Raw genomic sequence first — 12,234 nt, 5'->3', positions numbered from 1 at the left:
TGGAGCCCGCTCAGCTCAAGACAGCAGTCATGAACATTGTAAACACCTCATGCGTTATCGTGCAGTTTATGCTGAACCAGAACCTGCAAAACCAGGCGACAAGGAGTAGGCTACGGCAGCGCGGCGACGAGAGTGATGAGGACATGCACATGGAATTCTATCAAACCGCGGGCCCCGGCGCTTTGGAGATAATGCTGTTAATGGGGCAGGTTATAGCCGTGGAACGCCGATTCTGGGCCCGGGAAACAAGCACAGACTGGTGGGACCGCATCGTGTTTCAGGTGTGGGACGATTCCCAGTGGCTGCGAAACTTTCACATGCATAAGGGCACTTTCATGGAACTTTGTGACTTGCTTTCCCCTGCCCTGAAGCGCCAGAATACCGAGATGAGAGCAGCCCTCACAGTTGAGAAGCGAGTGGCGCTAGCCCTGTGGAAGCTTGCAACACCAGACAGCTACCGGTCAGTCGGGAATCAATTTGGAGTGGGCAAATCTACTGTGGGGGCTGCTGTGATGCAAGTAGCCAAAGCAATCACTGAGCTGCTGCTACGAAAGGTAGTGACTCTGGGAAATGTGCAGGTCATAGTGGATGGCTTTGCTGCAATGGGATTCCCTAACTGTGGTGGGGCGATAGATGGAACCCATATCCCTATCTTGGCACCGGAGCACCAGGGCAGCCAGTACATAAACCGCAAGGGGTACTTTTCAATGGTGCTGCAAGCACTGGTGGATCACAAGGGACGTTTCACCAACATCAACGTTGGATGGCCGGGAAGGGTTCATGACGCTCACGTCTTCAGGAACACTACTCTGTTTAAATGGCTGCAGCAAGGGATTTACTTCCCAGACCAGAAAATAACCGTTGGGGATGTTGAAATGCCTATAGTTATCCTTGGGGACCCATCCTACCCCTTAATGCCATGGCTCATGAAGCCATACACAGGCTGCCTGCACAGGAGTCAGGAGCTGTTCAACTACAGGCTGAGCAAGTGCAGAATGGTGGTGGAATGTGCATTTGGATGTTTAAAGGGTCGCTGGCGCACTTTACTGACTCGCTCAGACCTCAGTCAAACCAATATTCCCATTGTTATTGCTGCTTGCTGTGTGCTCCACAACCTCTGTGAGAGTAAGGGGGACACCTTTATGGTAGGGTGGGAGGCTGAGGCAAATCGCCTGGCCGCTGATTACGCGCAGCCAGAGGCCAGGGCGATTAGAAGAGCACACCAGGAAGCACTAAGCATCAGAGAAGCTTTGAAAACCAGTTTCATGACTGGCCAGGCTACGATGTGAAAGTTCTGTTTGTTGAAAACCCGCCCCCTTGATTGACTCATTTCTTGTAAGCAAACCACCCTCCCCCCTTCGATCACAGCTTGCTTTCAAAGGAAATAAAGTCACTATCATTTAAAAATCATGTATTCTATATTAATTGATTATAAACATAGGGAGAGAACTGACAAGGTAGCCCAGGTGGGGTTTGGGAGGAGGATAGGAGGGAAGGAAAAGGCCACTAAAAAAGTTCAAATTAATGACAGCCTTTTGCTTGGGCTGTCCACTGGGGTGGAGTGGGAGGGTGCACGGAGCCTCCCCCTCCGCGTTCTTACACGTCTGGGTGAGGAGGCTATGGAACATGGTGAGGGGGGGAGGGAGGTTATACAGCGCTTGCAGCGACACTCTGTGATCCTGCTGCCATTCCTGAAGTTCCACCAGACGCCGGAGCATGTCCGTTTGATCACGCAGCAGCCCCAGCGTTGTAGCCTGCCACCTCTCAACTCGAGCGTCCCTCATGGCCTCACGTTCACTGGCATCTTTCCTGTACTTTGATACCGTGTCCTTCCATTCATTAAGATGAGCTCTTTCATTGCGGGTGGATTCCATGATTTCAGAGAACATTTTGTCTCACGTCCTTTTTTTCCGCCGCCTTATCTGAGATAGCCTTCGGGACGGAGGAGGGAGGCTTGAAAAATTTGCAGCTGCGGGAGGGAGGGAGGGGAAAAAAGGGAGAGAAGTATTTAAAAAGATACATTTTACAGAACAATGCTTATACTCTTTCACGGTGAACAACACTATTCACATTACATAGCACATGTGATTTCGGTACAAGGTCGCATTTTGCATCTTAATATTGAGTGCCTGCGGCTTTGGTGTTAGAGATCACAGATGCAGGTCCGGGCAACAGAATTCGGCTTGCATGCGGCCATGGTAAGCCATTGTCTTTCGGCTTCTGCAGTCTTAAAGCAGCACCCTCCTTTCCCACAAATCAAGCAAAGCCCGTTGAGCGCTGCAGTTTTCCTGTTAACGTGCAGCAGCAGAAACCAAACTACCCCCCCCATCCAATTCTCTGGGATGATCGCTTTATCCCTCCCCCGCACCGCATGGCTGGTATCAGGGAAGATCCCTGCTAGCCAAACGCGAAAAGCTCAGTGCCAATGATCCTCCCCTCTTCCCCCTGCTTGGCTAACTGCAGGGAAGGATTTCTTTTCAGCCACAGGCAAACAGCCCAGTAGGAATGGCCACCTCTGTCCCCTTAATTAAATTCCTGTATTTCAACCAGGTAACCATGAACTATATCACTCTCCTGAGGATAATACAGCGAGATAAAGAACGGATGTTGCTTGAATGCCAGCAAGCACCAGGACCATACGCTGCCAGGCTTTGTCATGCAATGATACCAGATTACTTGCTACTAGCATGGCGTGGTCAAGTGTCCTACCATGGAGGACGGAATAAGGCTGCAGTGCCCAGAAACCTTGTGGAAAGGCTTTTGGAGTACCTCCAGGAGAGCTTCATGGAGATGTCCCTGGAGGATTTCCGCTCCATCCCCAGACACGTTAACAGACTTTTCCAGTAGCTGTACTGGCCGCGAATGCATCCCAAGTCCTCAGGGCAAAGTAATCATTAAAAAACACTTGCTTTTAAAACATGTTTTATATTTACAAAGGTACACTCACCGGAGGTCCCTTCCATGGCCTCATTGTCTGGGGGTTGGGAGAGTGCTTCAGTCAGGCTGAGAAAAAGATCCTGGCTGTTGGGGAGAATGGAGTGCTGTGTGCTCTCCGCAAGCTCGTCGTCGTCGTCGTCCTCCTCCTCCTCTTCCCCATCCGCAGAATCCTCAGGGATGGCTGAGATTACCCCCGCCTCGGAATCCACGGTCAGAAGTGGGGTAGTGGTGGCGGCGCCCCCTAGAATTGCGTGCAGCTCAGCGTAGAAGTGGCATGTCTGCAGCTCTGACCCGGAGCGACCGTTTGCCTCCTTTGTTTTTTGATAGGCTTGTCTGAGCTCCTTAACTTTCACGCGGCACTGTAGTGAGTCCCTATTGTGGCCTCTCTCCATCATGCCCTTGGAGATTTTTTTCAAATGTTTTGGCATTTCGTCTTTTGGAACGTAGTTCTGCTAGCACGGAATCCTCTCCCCATATAGCGATCAGATCCAGTACCTCCCGTACTGTCCATGTTGGTGATCTTTTTCGATTCTCGGACTGCATGGTTACCTGTGCTGATGAGCTCTGTTTGGTCACCTGTGCTCTCCACGCTGGGCAAACAGGAAATGAAATTCAAAAGTCGCGGGGCTTTTCCTGTCTACCTGGCCAGTGCATCCGAGTTCAGATTGCTGTCCAGAGTGGTCACAATGGTGCACTGTGGGATAGCTCCCGGAGGCCAATACTGTCAAATTGTGGCCACACTAACCCTAATTCGAAATGGCAATACTGATTTCAGCGCTACTCCCCTCGTTGGGGAGGAGTACAGATATCGATATTAAGAGCCCTTTATATCGAAGTAAAGGGCTTCGTTGTGTGGACGGGTGCAGGGTTAATTCAGTTTAATGCTGCTAAATTCGAGATAAACTCATAGTGTAGACCAGGCCAAAGAGCACTCGTGTAGCTGCATTATGCTGATATACTAAAACCAGCTCAGCAAGTGGCAGTAGCTATGTTGGTGGGAGAAGCAATCCTGCCAACATAACAGTGTCCACACCAGTGCTTAGGTCGGTGTAACTTGTATCACTCAGGGGGTGGCTTATTCACACCCCTAAGTGACGTACGTTACACCTACATTACTGTTAGTGTAGACATACCCTAAGGCTGTGGAGTCTTTCTTTAGGAGAGCTTGCAGAAGAAGCAGTGGTGCCATGCTGCCTGTGCTGGGTGGTGAGTCAGGACAAGAGATCCCAGAGTGGGTGCAAAAGCACATGGGTGTCATGCGTGTGGAGGTCAACTCCTGCAGCTCCTCCCAAGTCCACAGTCTCTGGTCATTCCCCAAAAGGTGACCGCCCCTCTAAGCTCCCCAGAATAATGTGGGGGGAAACTGAGCTGTGCCTGCCCTTTCTCCCCTCACCCAGGAGGGTGACTTTTGGTCCTCTGATACTTAGATGATGATTTTGATTGTGTTCAATCCTAGATTTAGCAGGATCCCATCTAGCTCTTCCCTCCCTTCCCTGTCTTGAAGGAATGGTCAATACCCTGTGCCTGCCCATGACTTTCCCCTAGCAATCCACCCACATGCTGGAGTATGGGACAGTTCCAAATGCACTCAGCTACTCAACCTACAGCATGAGGGGGATTGAGAGGAGAATCTCCCTATGCAGATGGGGTGGCCCATGAGCAGTGAGATTGTCAGCAGCCTGCCTAGGAGTCAGCTCCTCTCGCTGGGGGTGTGTGGACAAACATGGAGTCAGTTGCCCCTGTGTAAACCAATCCCATATTTTGATAGCTGCCATTAGCCATTGAGCCTCAGTTTATTTAATGAAGCCTGACCATATGGAGCTGGTCTCAGAATTGCACCCATCCTCAGCCAATCGGTCTGCTCCCTAAATCCAGGCCATGTTATGAGCATGGTACTGCACTAGGGATAAAGTAGCATCTACAAATACGTTCCTGAGATTTCGCTCCAGTGTATCATAGCACTGAGTTTATAGATGGGAATGAACAGGCTTTCTCTCGTTTCCTCTAGTAACTTTTCAGCCATTTCTCTTTGGTCTTTCTTGGTGTTTCACTCTAGTGACTAATCTCTAGTTAGGATGGACTAACAAGTGGCAGCGAGAGATTTTCCTCCTGCTGGGATACTTAACTTTCACAAGAAAGCAGAAAAATCTTGAAGGATTCAATTTCCTGGGCCTATTAAATTTATAGGGCTAACGGCAAGAGTTCTGAGTAAAGCAAGATAATTTGATCAAGTCTCCATTTCCGCCCTTAAGTAATACACCTCTATCAACACAGCACTGCCAGGTGCCTTGTTCACACAGGGACATGCTAGATTTTTAAAATCAGAACACTTTGGGAGCCCTGCTTCCCAGCTGTAGTATCCATTCTCTGCTGTCACCCCATGCAATGTTTGTGCGTGGCTGCTGAAAGCTGGTAGGAAAAGAACACTTGTTTTCTAGGCTATTTTTTCATTTGATGAGTAGTTCTTAAGAGTGGATCATATGGGGGCTGCCTGAATAAGCATGCTCTGTACGCCCTGCATGCACCAGGAAGTGTAAAGTCATATCAAGATAAGCTGGAGTCAGCATTAGTCAGATAGGAAGTCTGATTTTACAGCCACTAGGCAGGGTTTAGAGCCACACCCATAGGATAAAGGAAAAATGTAGGAGATTTCTAACCAGGAACTGGCTATTTCTGGGCCATTGCATCAGAGCTTTCCATTTGAATCACTAGACGGCTGCATTTTGTACAGCGTTTTTCTATCCCAACCTGCCCCACAGAGTCAGGTAAAACTACAAACTGTATGTGGTAGGAAACTAGTGCTTTTGTTGTTGATACTACAGTATAAACTAGACCAGTGGTTCTCAACCAGGGAGCAGTCTCCCAGGGGGTACATCAACCCATCTAGATATCTGCCTAGTTTTACAACAGGCTACATAAAAAGCACTAGCGAAGTCAGTACAAACTAGAATTTCATACAGCCAATGACTTGTTCATACTGCTCTATGTACTATAAACTGATATGTAAGTACAATATTTATATTCCAATTGATTTATAATTATATGGTAGAAATGAGAAAGTCAGCAGTTTTTCAGTACTAGTGTGCTGTGACACTTCTGTATTTTTACATCCGATTTTGTAAGCAAGTTGTGTTTAAGTGAGGTGAAACTTGAGGGTACGCAAGACAAATCAGACTCCTGCAAGGGGGTACAGTAATCTGGAAAGGTTGAGAGCCACTGAACTAGAGACCCTAATGGAGATCAGGGCCCATTGCGCTAAGTGCTGTACATACGCCTCCAAAGAGAGCGTTCCTGCCCCGAAGAGTTTGATGATCTCTATCCAGTTCCCAGAACAAAATACCGTGTTGAGGCCTGATCTCCTTTATTGGGAGTTTGACCTGAGTAAAGAATGAAAGGAAGGGCTCAAAACTGGCTCCTTTGCTGGTAGCTGAGGAAGAGAGGCCAGGGTTTGACTGTAGCATGGAGCCTGAACAAGACTTTTCCCCTAAAGCTGGTCCCCCTCTAGATAAAGGTTGGGACACTGCTGGGACAATATTGGGAACATGCAGGGCCGGATTTACACCTTACACGCCCCTAGGCACAGCATCTTCAGCGCCCCCCTGCCTACAGCTGACCTTTCTGTTGCACCGTTTGAGAGATGTAAGGTGCCCCTAGGACTGTACCTACTGCGCCTAATTAGAAATCTGGCCCTGGGAACATGCTGGAATCTGGACAGCTGATGCTTGGGGAGGCCAGAGAGAGAAGGGAGCTGCTGTCCTAAAGGCTAGGGGAGACGCTGGCACAGATGAGGACTCGAGCAGAGGCGGAGTCAAATCAGTGGCTGACATGGGCAGTGTTGAGTAAGCGATGACAGGCAGATCTAGGAGAACTCAGGGTCAAGGATGGTGCTGTGGTTACAGGTGCGGGAGGCCGGTGGCTGGGAGATAGACAACAGAGCAGTACGCATGAGGATACGCCCCTTGCTCAAGGGCTTATCATAATGCAGATCGTTCCTAACCTGAGTCCATGGGGAAAGGAATGAGTTATGTGAGCACTGAAATTTTGGAGAGCGAAATGGTGTTTAGGCTCCAATAGCTTTGGGGAAACTGTTCCCTTTGGAGAGCTTTAGGTTCTGGTCTTGATAAGCACATAGAGACATCTTCCCTGTTGCAGATATTGGTGAATGCATTCCTAGAGCGACCTGAGGGACCAACAGCCCCTCTGAAGCAGCGGGGAAAGGCAGTGCCTACCTCGCTGCTGGACAGAACAAGCTTCCATTCTTATGTGGTCAGGCAGTGAGCCAGCCCTGCTGGAAGAGGAGGAGTTTGGCTCAGGTAGGATGCAGCAGCAATAGCCTGCCTGGCCCTCTCTGGTTGGGGAGCAGTAGGGCAGCCTGATGGGGTGTTCTGGAGGGAGCCAGAGAGGAGAAGGAAGCTGGGTTGGACATGAGCCCAATAAAGTGTTTCCGCTGAAATGGCTAAATAGCACTTACGCAGCAGGGCATGGGCTGACTGAAAGCCCAGCTCAGTCACAGGTGGAGGGAGGAGGGTAATTCCCATAGTAGGAAATGGTGGAGAAGCTGGTGATGTCTGATCTCTGAAAAATAAATCCACGGAGAAGGAAAAGCAGCTTCAGAAGGTTCACGCTGAAATCTCTTGCTACCTTCCAGACAGTGAGGGCTGTACGGTGCTTTACAGAGAACGCGTTAGGTCTGTGCTCACAGCTTAGTGTTTGGGGCTCATTGAGGTATCTTTTGTGTCATTTTCAGAATTGATGTTCATCAACTTTATTATATTGTAGTAACAACCAGTGGCCCGTCAGGATCAGGGCCCATTCTGCTGGGGCCCATACAGACATCACACCTACAACCAAGACCGAATAAGCAAAGGGGTAGTTTAAAAATGAGGAAATTGGGCTGATTTATTTAAGTTGGATAGAAGGGTGTACGTGAACTTTGGGTGTATAAATTTAGCTCACTTTACTGTGGTCTCTTTTGCAGTTCTCCCTCCCCTTGTTGATTTACTGCTTGCAAGCAGACACCACCGGCTGGTCCTGCTTTTGCAGCTAGGACTTTATTTAAGTGCCCTCTAGTGGACATTTTGTGTGTGTGTGGTGGGTTTTTTTTTTTTTTATGATGCTTAACTTGCTAGCATCATAGAAATGGGGACAGCATGCACTGACTTGGTCTCTCTTGTGTCGTGTTATATAAAGAAATGGTGAACAATGGTAAACCAAGTGTAGGCCCTGCACAACGGGTATTTAGCTTATTACTGGGATTGGGTAGGCAAATCCCCTTCTCCCTTCATATACGCTTTTTAGGAACAGCTCATATTGGAACAAATAGAGCCCTGGGATGACTGAGCTACGCCAGAGATGAATTTATGAAACTTAAGAGCTCAGGCTGTTTAGCTAATCAAAAAGAATATTGAGAGGTGACTTAATGACAGTGTATAAGTATCTTCATGGGGAGAAAATACCCTGGTGCTAAAGGGCTCTTGATTCTAGCAGAGAAAAGTATAATAAAAACAAGTGGCTGGAAGCTGAAGCCAAATTCAAATTAGAAATGTATACACAGATTTTTAACAGGGAGGGTCATTAACCATGGGAACTAACTACCAAGGGAAGTGGGAGATTCTCCATCTCTTGATGTCTTCAGATCAAGACTGGACGCCTTTCTGGAAGTTATGCTTCCAGTCAAACAAGTTATTGGTCTCAATACCGAGGTAACTGGGAGAATGCAGGCTGTTGACACATTAGAGAATTCTTCTGAAATCAGCAAGATGAAATTCAGTAAAGACAAGTGCAGAATATACTTAGGAAGGAAAAACCAAATGCATAACTACAAAATGGGAAATAACTGGCTAGGTAGTAGTACTGCTAAAAAGGATCTGGGGATGAGAGTTGATCACAAATTGAACACGAGTCAGCAATGTGGTGCAGCTGTGAAAAGGCTGGAGTGTATTAACAGAAGTGTTGTATGTAAGACATGGGATGTAACTGTTTCACACTACGTGACACTGGTGAGGTCTCAGCTGGAGTACGGTGTCCAGTTCTGGGCGCCACACATTGGGAATGATGTGGAGAAACTGGAAGAGATCAGAGGAGAGCAACAATGTTGATAAAAGCTTTAGAAAAATCTGACCTATGAGGAAAGGTTTAAAAAAAAAAAAGATTAAGCGCTGTTATAAAGAGGACAGTGATCAATTGTTCTCCTTGTCCACTGAAGGTCGGACAAGAAGTAATGGGCTTAATCTGCAGCAAGGGAGATAGTTAGATATTGGGAAAAGCTAATGATCCAACCAGCGGACCAAATTTGGTGATGAATCCTGGTCGGATGCCACCTGAGGCATGTTGCGCATACGCTAAGATGACGACTTCACTATCCGGGTAGTTAAATTCTGGAATAGGCTTCCAAGGGAGGTTGTTGAATTCCCATCATCCTGGAGGTTTTGAAGAATACCTGCCAGCGATGGTCTAGCAGTGGCATAGCCAGCTTCTAAGAGGAGGGGGAGCAAACATAAAAAAGGGGCACCCCTCCTTGGCTCCTCCTCTGACCACGCCCCCTTGGCTCCTCCTCCGGCCGCTCCGCACCCCCCCCCCCTTGGCTGGCTCCTCCGGCCGCACCGCCCCTCCCCCCCCAATGGCTCCTCTGGCCCTGCCGTGCCACCCCCGCAGCCCCTCCCGCTCCTCCAGCCACGGCTGCCAGCCACCATGCTACGCCCCCTCCCCGCTCCTCCGGCCACGCCCACTGTCTCCCCGCGGCCGCCAGCCCGCCGTCCCCCCTCCTCCAGCCGCGGTAGCCGGCCGTGCTGCAGCCTGCGGGTGGCCAGCCTGCTCCCCCCCGCTCCTCCGGCTGCGCGCCTGCCGCCCCCCCATGGCTGCCAGCCGCGCTGTGGGCGGCCAGCCTGCGCCCCTCTGGCCGTGGCTGCCTGCAGGCCGCATGCCGCGCGCCCGCCGCCCCCCCCTGGCCGCCCGCCGTGCTGCGGGCCGGCGGGGGGCCGGCCGCCCCCCCCCCCCCCTCCGGCCGTGGCTTCGGGTTGCAGGCCGCGCCCCCCGCTCCTCCAGCCAAGCGCCCGGCCAGCCGCCCCCCCATGGCTGCCGGCGCCAGCCTGCGCCGCCCCCCTCGCTCCTCTGGCCGCCTTTGGAAAGGCGCCGCTTTTGGCAAATTTGCTGATGGGAAGTGGCTGCTTCCCCTGCACCCCGCTAGCTATGCTACTGTGGTCTAGATTTACTTGATCCTGCCTCCATGGGGATGACTTGATGTCTCGAGGTCCCTTCCCACCTTACGTTTCTAGAGTTCTAAATTTAATGGCCTGTGATATACAGGAGGTCAAACAAGATGACCTAATGGTCCCTTCTGGCTTTAAACTTGTCCCTCCCTTTGACTAAAGGAGTATGTTTGCCATTAATTGCTAGTGTTTGCAACTTAGGGGTAATTTTTGGACCCACTCCCAGGTGCTGTTTATTCCATATTACAGTAGTGACTCATTTGCATCTAGCTCGGATGTTGTCACCTTTCCATCCTTATCCAGGCTTTTTTGTTAAGATTAGATTATTGCAATGCACTCTACATGAGGGTGTACTAGAGCTGGTTGGAAAATTGCTGACTAAACCATTTTATCAGAAAATGCCAATTTGTTGAATCCAAAATATTTCAGGAAAACATCACCGGGTACAGTGAACTTTTGGCATATCAGTGTCAGGGTTCCAGTAGACACCTGCCAACTTGCTGGGGAACCCAGTCTTCCAGGGTCTATGGCTCTGGGAAAGTCCCACTGTATGAGATTCCAGTTCAGGGAGCCAGCTGGCCCAAGAGCCTGCAAGTCCTGAGATCCCCAGCCCAGGACAGTCTGCATGGCAGGGCTGCCCCTATCCCTGGTAGCTCCAGTAGTTGTTGAGTGAAATTGATGTCAGTTTTACCTCTGCTAATAGCCGTTACGAAACTGACAGGAATGTCATTTTCACTCAGCAGCCATCAGGATCTTGGGCAGCAAACTTGGTTTTGTAAGCACAACCTGTCTGTGTTTCCAAAATTACTTTTTTGGGGGGCGGGGAAGAGAGATTTCTGGTTCATGTGAAATGTTTGAAAAATTTGGATCTATTCTGATTTGGACCAAATCAGCAACATTATCCATGAACTAGAAATCCCACGTTTTGGCCAGCTCTGTGTTACACCTTAAAATCAACTGGAGACTGAAGCTGTTGCAGAACACCGGGGCTTACTTACTGAGGGGGCGGGGGGAGAAATAACAGCATTGCCTTAGGATCTGCAGTGGCTGCCTGTTGGTGTCTGGGTGGAATTTTAGGGCTTGGTTATGACCTGCAAAGCCCTGAATGGCCCAGGACTAGCCTACTGGAGGGATCACACATGCCCCTGTGCCATTCTGCCACAGCTGTGGTCAGCCGGGGAACTGAAGCTCACTATGAAAGAGGGCTGGCAAAGGCTCAGACTGTGGCACTCTTCCCCTGATCCAAAATAGCCCAAATTTGATGACTTTCCAGGCAAGCTGCAAAAGATACCTGTTTGAGCAGGTTTTTAGAGAAGATTAAGGTATGTTTTCTAGCTGATGACGGGGTTGGTGGGTGGCTGGCTGAGCTCATGTGGAAGCGATGATTTTAAAGATGCTGCAGCTTACTATTTCTTGTATACTTAATTGTGAGAGCACCTCAATTAACTTTATTTTAAATCAAGGTAGACCGTGACCTAAAAAGGACGATGTTTCTATATTGAGAGAAGCAAGGACCATAGATGTGATAGTACAGCCCTATGACTTTGGACTGTGTAGAAACTGTAGAGGATCAAGATGGGTCAGACTTTATACAACAAAACTCACGCATGCAGAGGAAGTAGCATTGCCCATAAGACAGATGGCACACTTTCCTCTGGCCCAATGTTATCGTAGTGCTTCTGGTAGCAACATAGCATCAGAACATCGCAAAATACACAGCCTAAAGCATTAGAGAAGACTTGACTGCAGAATTCAGTAGGGTTTATTCTACAAATAGTTTGAATCAATGCCAGTGATACAAGATGTATGAATTTCCTTTAAAAATACAAGTCAGTATAAAAGATTCCAATTAGCATATAATGCAAGGTAGTGAATGATTCAGTTTCAAAACGGTTAAGGAATTATCAGGTCTTTTTTTGGACCATGCTACAAAAGTACTGAAATCAATGCTGTCAGGAGACAAAAAAGGAGAAAGGTACCTAAAGGAAGGAAGTATCAAAGGGGTAGCCATGTTAGTCTGGATCTGTAAAGGCAGCAAAGAGTCCTGTGGCACCTTATAGACTAACAGACGTATTGGAGCATGAGCTTT

The sequence above is a fragment of the Terrapene carolina genome, unplaced genomic scaffold, assembly GCF_002925995.2.
Source record: "Terrapene carolina triunguis isolate 2854851 unplaced genomic scaffold, T_m_triunguis-2.0 Scaffold715, whole genome shotgun sequence".
NCBI lineage: Eukaryota > Metazoa > Chordata > Testudines > Emydidae > Terrapene > Terrapene triunguis.
Note: the sequence above shows the minus strand (reverse complement) of the source record.